This window comes from Phyllobates terribilis, unplaced genomic scaffold, assembly GCF_046119375.1.
Source record: "Phyllobates terribilis strain yellow unplaced genomic scaffold, ASM4611937v1 Scaffold_3__8_contigs__length_932513732, whole genome shotgun sequence".
In the NCBI taxonomy this organism is placed as follows: Eukaryota; Metazoa; Chordata; class Amphibia; order Anura; family Dendrobatidae; genus Phyllobates; species Phyllobates terribilis.
Window position 1 is genome coordinate 163138571 of NW_027362763.1, and position 6038 is coordinate 163144608.

Sequence of the window (6038 nt, forward strand, 5' to 3'; positions counted from 1 at the left end):
GTACAGTTTGTAGCAGAGTCATCCATTAAAACAAACATTAATTTTCCTTGGAGACCTCCTTTTATTTTTTGAAAACATCCCCTATGTCATTAATAAAGCCTGCGACCTGAAATCAATGTTCAGAGGTTAAATGGATATCGAGGGTGTGTGTACATAAAGATGTGATATCACGGTACAATATTTGAAAAGGTGATCACTGCTACATAAACCGAAGGAAACACCATAATGTAATTGTCGAATGAGTCATGTCTCCTGAGGAATCTTCTCCGGAAACCTCTTAAATGTCATGATCAAGAGAAAAGTCAACATCCGCAAGATAGAAAGTTTTATAAAGCTGGCAGCTAAGTTTTGATATGGCTGTGAATAAAATATACAGAGATGGTGATGCTCTTCTAGGCTTAGAATCATAGAATGGTAGAGTTGGAAGGGACCTCCTGGGTCATCTGGTCCAACCCCCTGCTCAAAGCAGGATTCACTAAATCATCTCAGACAGATGTCTGTCCAGCCTCTGTTTGAAGACGTCCATTGAAGGGGAACTCACCACCTCTCGTGGCAGCCTGTTCCACTCATTAATCACCCTAACTGTCAAAAAGTTTTTTCTAATATCTAATCTGTGTCTCCTCCCATTTAGTTTCATCCCATTGCTTCTAGTCTTTCCTTGTGCAAATGAGAATAAAGATGATCCTTCTACAATGTGACAGCCCTTGACATATTTGTAGACAGCTATTAAGTCTCCTCTCAGTCTTCTTTTTTGCAAGCTAAACATTCCCAAATCCTGCAACCGTTCCTCATAGGACATGGTTTGCAGACCAGTCACCATTCTGGTCGCTCTTCTCTGAACTTGTTCCAGTTTGTCTATGTCTTTTTTAAAATGTGGTGCCCAAAACTGTACACAGTATTCCAGATGAGGTCTGACCAAAGAGGAGTAAAGACCAATAATGACTTCACGTGATCTAGACTGTATGCTTCTGTTAATACATCCCAGAATTGTATTTGCCTTTTTTGCTGCTGCATCACACTGTTGACTCATGTTCAGTCTATGATCTATTAGTATACCTAAGTCTTTTTCACATGTACTGTTGCTTAGCTCTATTCCTCCCATTCTGTATATGCTTTTTTCATTTTTATTGCCCAGATGTAGTACTTTGCATTTTTCCCTGTTAAAAACCATTCTGTTGGTTGCTGCCCACTGCTCCAGTTTATTTAGGTCTTTTTGAATCCTCTCTCTCTCTTCTCTAGTATTAGCTATCCCTCCTAGCTTTGTGTCATCAGCAAATTTAATCAGTTTACCCTCAATTCCTTCATCTAAATCATTGATAAAGATGTTGAACAATACAGGTCCCAGAACGGAGCCCTGTGGTACCCCACTTGAGACATTCATCCAGCTGGATGTGAAGCCATTTACAATCACCCTTTGAGTCCGATCACTAAGCCAGTTATGAATCCACCTAACAGTTGCCTGGTCCATTGCATACTTGGTCATTTTTTCAATAAGGATGGTGTGAGATACTTTGTCAAATGCTTTGCTGAAGTCAAGATATACTATATCTACAGCATTTCCCTGATCCACCCAGTCAGTGATTCTGTCATAGAAGGAAATTAAGTTAGTCTGACATGACTTGTTAGTTATAAACCCATGCTGACTCTGGTTAATCACTTCATTCTTATCCAGGTACTTACATACATGTTGTTTAATAATTTGTTCAAAGATCTTTCCTGGTATAGAAGTCAGACTCACCGGCCTATAGTTCCCTGGGTCCACCTTCTTCCCCTTTTTGAAGATAGGAACAACATTTGCTCTTCTCCAGTCTTCTGGGACTTCTCCTGTTCTCCAAGAATTTTCAAAGATTATGGAGAGTGGTTCTAAAATTTCTTCTACGATCTCCTTCAGTACTCTGGGGTGTAATTCATCTGGACCTGGAGACTTGAACTCATTTATGTTAGCTAAATATTCCCTCACAATCTTTCTGTTTACAGATAACTTGGATTCTTCTATTCCTTTAAAAGGACAGTGAAGATCAGTTGATGTTACATTTTCTTTCTGAGAGAAAACAGATGCAAAATAGGAATTAAAAAGTTTGGCCTTCTCAACATCCTCTCTTACCATTTCTCCATTTTCATCCTGTAAAAATCCTATAGCATCTTTGACTTTTCTTTTACTTTTGACATACCCCCAAAATCCTTTTTTATTGCTTTTGACATCTCTTGCAAGCCTTAATTCATTGTCAGCTTTAGCTAACCTGATACATGCCCTGCAGGATCTGCAGACTGCATTATAATCTTCTTTAGATATGCCTCCCTCTTTCCATTTAATAAACATTTCTTTCTTTCTTTTTAGCATGTGTTTAAGTTCTGTGTTCATCCATCCTGGCTTCATTTCAGATGAGCGACACAGACAACATCCAGGTCACTAGGAGGATAAAAGCTCAAGACGAGGCCAGAAGGTGGTCATACACAACAGATAGAATGGCAGTTATCTCTTTCAAATCCCCATATATGCTTTATGCATGCTTTTCTTGGTTGAGCATGCATATGTTCTGAATGGAGGAGGGGATGAAGCCACTATAACAGACACCTCTGGTAGCATTTTTTGACCAGGAAGAGCAAAAGGACCGAGCATTCAAATTAATTATGCCCAAGCCTTCTCTTCCCTGACATCTGCTAGGGGTGAATCGGGAGGCCCCCATAACATTCCACTTGCAAAATGGTTTATACCTTTTCCTTTTAAAGGGAATTAGATTTTCAAGAAATGTCCAGAATGGTTAACACCTTCCTGACATATGACATACAGGCACGTCATATTTTGCGTCTACTTCCCACAAATGGACATACCGATATGTCATGGCTATTATGCAGGCACAGGAACTGTGCCCGCACGCTCGCCGCTAGAAACTCGGCTTAAGTGATAGCCGTGCTCCAGCTGTAATAGGACTGGTGCCCACACATCAAAATTCAAACAATGCTCCTTCCCTTCCGAGCCCTGCCGTGTGCTCAAACAGTTGTTTTACCCCACATAAGAAGCATTGTCGTGCTCAAGAAAAATTGCACAACAAATTGTACCAGCTATTTTCTCCTGTTACCCTTGTGAAAAATTTGGACTCATTTTTCATTTTTTGTTTCCACTTTGTTCTTATGACATATAGACCCCCCAAAGTCACTTCAAATATGTGGTGATTCCTATTAAAGTAGGTTTTGTAAATTTTGTTGGAAAAATCCAAAAATTGCTGTTAAATTTTTAACCCTTCAACATTTCTAACAAAATAATATGTTAAAAAAATTATACTATTGTAAAATAGACATGTGAAAAGTGATACTTATTAATTAATTTTAACGGTATGTCTACCTGTTTTAACAATTTAATTTTACAATTCTGACCAGTGTCTGTTTATGAGGTAAGAACTCTGGAACGCTTAAACATATTCCAGTGATTCTGAGATTATGTTTTCATGACATATTGTACTTCATGTTAGTGGTAAATTTTGGTCGATATGATTTGCTTTTAATTATGAAAATATAGAAAATTTGACAGAAAATGTGAAAATTTAGCAATTTTCAAACTTTCAATTTGTATGCTTTATAATTTTTTTATTATGAAGTTATAAGGGTTAAAAGTTTGTCAGCAATTTTTCATTTTTCCATTTTGCTTCACAGGAATTAAAGCAACGTGGAAGGAAAAAAATGGACATTTTAATTTTTCCCACAAAAATGTTGATTTAGCCCCAAATGTTCATTTTTACAAGGACAACAGGAGAAAATGGACTGTACAATTTGTTCTGCAATTTCTTCTGAGCACACCGATACCCCATATGTGGTGGCAAACTATTGTTTGACCTCACGACAGGACTTGGAAGAGAGGGAGCACCATTTGACTTCTGGAGTACAAAATTGGCTGGACATTTGCAGAGCCTCTGATGTGCCTAAACAGTGGAAATCCCCCACAAGTGACCCCATTTTGAAAACTATACCCCACAAGGAATTTATTTAGAGGTGTGCTGAGCACCTTAAACCCACAGGTGCTTCAGAGAATTTTATATCGTTGAGCCTTGAAAATTAAAAAATATATTTTTCCCTAAAAATGTTGGTTTTGCCCCATATTTTTCATTTTTAACAGGAGAAAATGGACCATACAATTTGTTGTGCAATTTTTTTCTCTGCAGTATACAGATACCCATATGTGGTGGAAAACTACTGTTTAAGCGCATGGCAGGGCTCGGAAGGGAAGGAGCAAGTCCTTCAAGGGGATTGAAAAGTAACAAAATAAATAAATAAAGTAAAAGATTAAAAAATTCAATTTATTTTTAAAATATTTTTTCTGTTTTATCCCATTATATATATTTTTTTGTTTAAACATGTTCAGTTATTGAAAAAAATTGTTTTGATGACACATTCCCTTTAAAGTAATTAAATAAGTACATATCATATCTGTAGTAGACTTTTAGTTAGTTACTTTTCCAGCACTGTGGGGTCATCATACTGTGGGTGTGGAGGGGACTCTGGGAGAAATTTGTGTGAATTCACTCTGAGGTATCATAAGGTGTGTGGGGGGATTTTTTGGGTTAACATACTCTATGGTGACCATGAAAGGGATATCGTAGTGGGTGAGAACACTAAAGGGCTTCAATGGAGGCACAATTACTGTGTCCATGCCACAGTAAATGTTTCTCTCCGTCTTTTTTGGGGGTGGGGTGGGAGAGGAAGGGTGGTAGGGGCATTAAAAGGGATCAGATAGACTCTGTGTTAGGTTACAGTTGAGTCAGTGTATTACCACACTCATCTAACACAGCGCTTATTACTATACACTACTACTCCCTTCTTCCCTGGGTGGGGGAGGGAACAGACTGAGGGCAGATTCAGGAGCTCAGCAAGGTACGTGGCCCCGGCGTCTTCATCTTCAGAAGTAATCCGGGGGGACAGGGCCAGCTAGGGCGCCCCTACCATTAGGGACAGGAAAGGAGCCCTTGGCCCCTGGATACCTGACAACAGAGTCTTGACAGTACCATAACAGTAGAAAACACCACCGGGCAGCACAACATACCTTCCGGGCAGTGCCAAATACCACAGTGCTGTAGTTATTACCTCTCCAGCTTCACCTGCCTCTGGCAGCGTAATCGCCCCTCTGACTTTCACACTGTCAGTGGCAGTTAGCCCCTTCCCACACCAATACCAGCTTTTAAAAATTGTTGGTTGATCCTTCAGTGGGCTTTGAAAAATCCACAAGCCTCATGATCGGCTATTTCAATATTTACCTCACTGTATAGACAACATGCATCTGAAGTTGTCACTAAAATTTTGGGGGACACAGGAACACCGTTCTTGTAATTGTGAACCAGCGATGGACCACCCAGTGATCAGACACATACTGTAAGTAACGCTAGACAACCCCTTTAAAGGGAATCTCTCACCAGGCTTTTGCTGCCCCATCTGAGAGCAGCATAATGTAGAGGCAGAGACCCTGATTCCGGTGGTGAGAATGGGATCAAACAGAGCTCACGAATGTGGAGGACTATGTGGCAGCAGGTTTACTATTCCTCTAGTGATAATCTCCTGCTGATAAAACTGTGATTTTATCAAAATTACAGCAAGCAGCCCAGTAAGTGACACATCACTGGAATCAGGGTCTTTGTCTCTAGATTTGTGGAAAAAAACTGGGGACAGTACCACAAAGCTCCCTTTCCCCCACCTGCATATTCTTCCCATGTATCTGTGTTCATCACATGCATGTGCCTGGTGTCCTGATGTGGTACTCATTGTAATATAATGGGTTGTCCAGTAGTTTGGTATTGATGGCCTACTTTAAAGATAGGTCATCCATATCACATCAGTGGAGGTCCAACACTTCAGTGTTCGGAGCCAGAACACCATAGCTCTTTACACTGTGCAGTGGTCATTTTTCTGTGCTGCAGCTGAACTCTGATTTACTTCAATTCCAGCAGAGCTTCAGTACCCGAAAATGACGACTGCACGGTGTAAGGACCTCTGGTATTCTGGCTCCATAAAACATTTACTTTGGGATGCAGTAGGATCTGAAAACAGCTGAT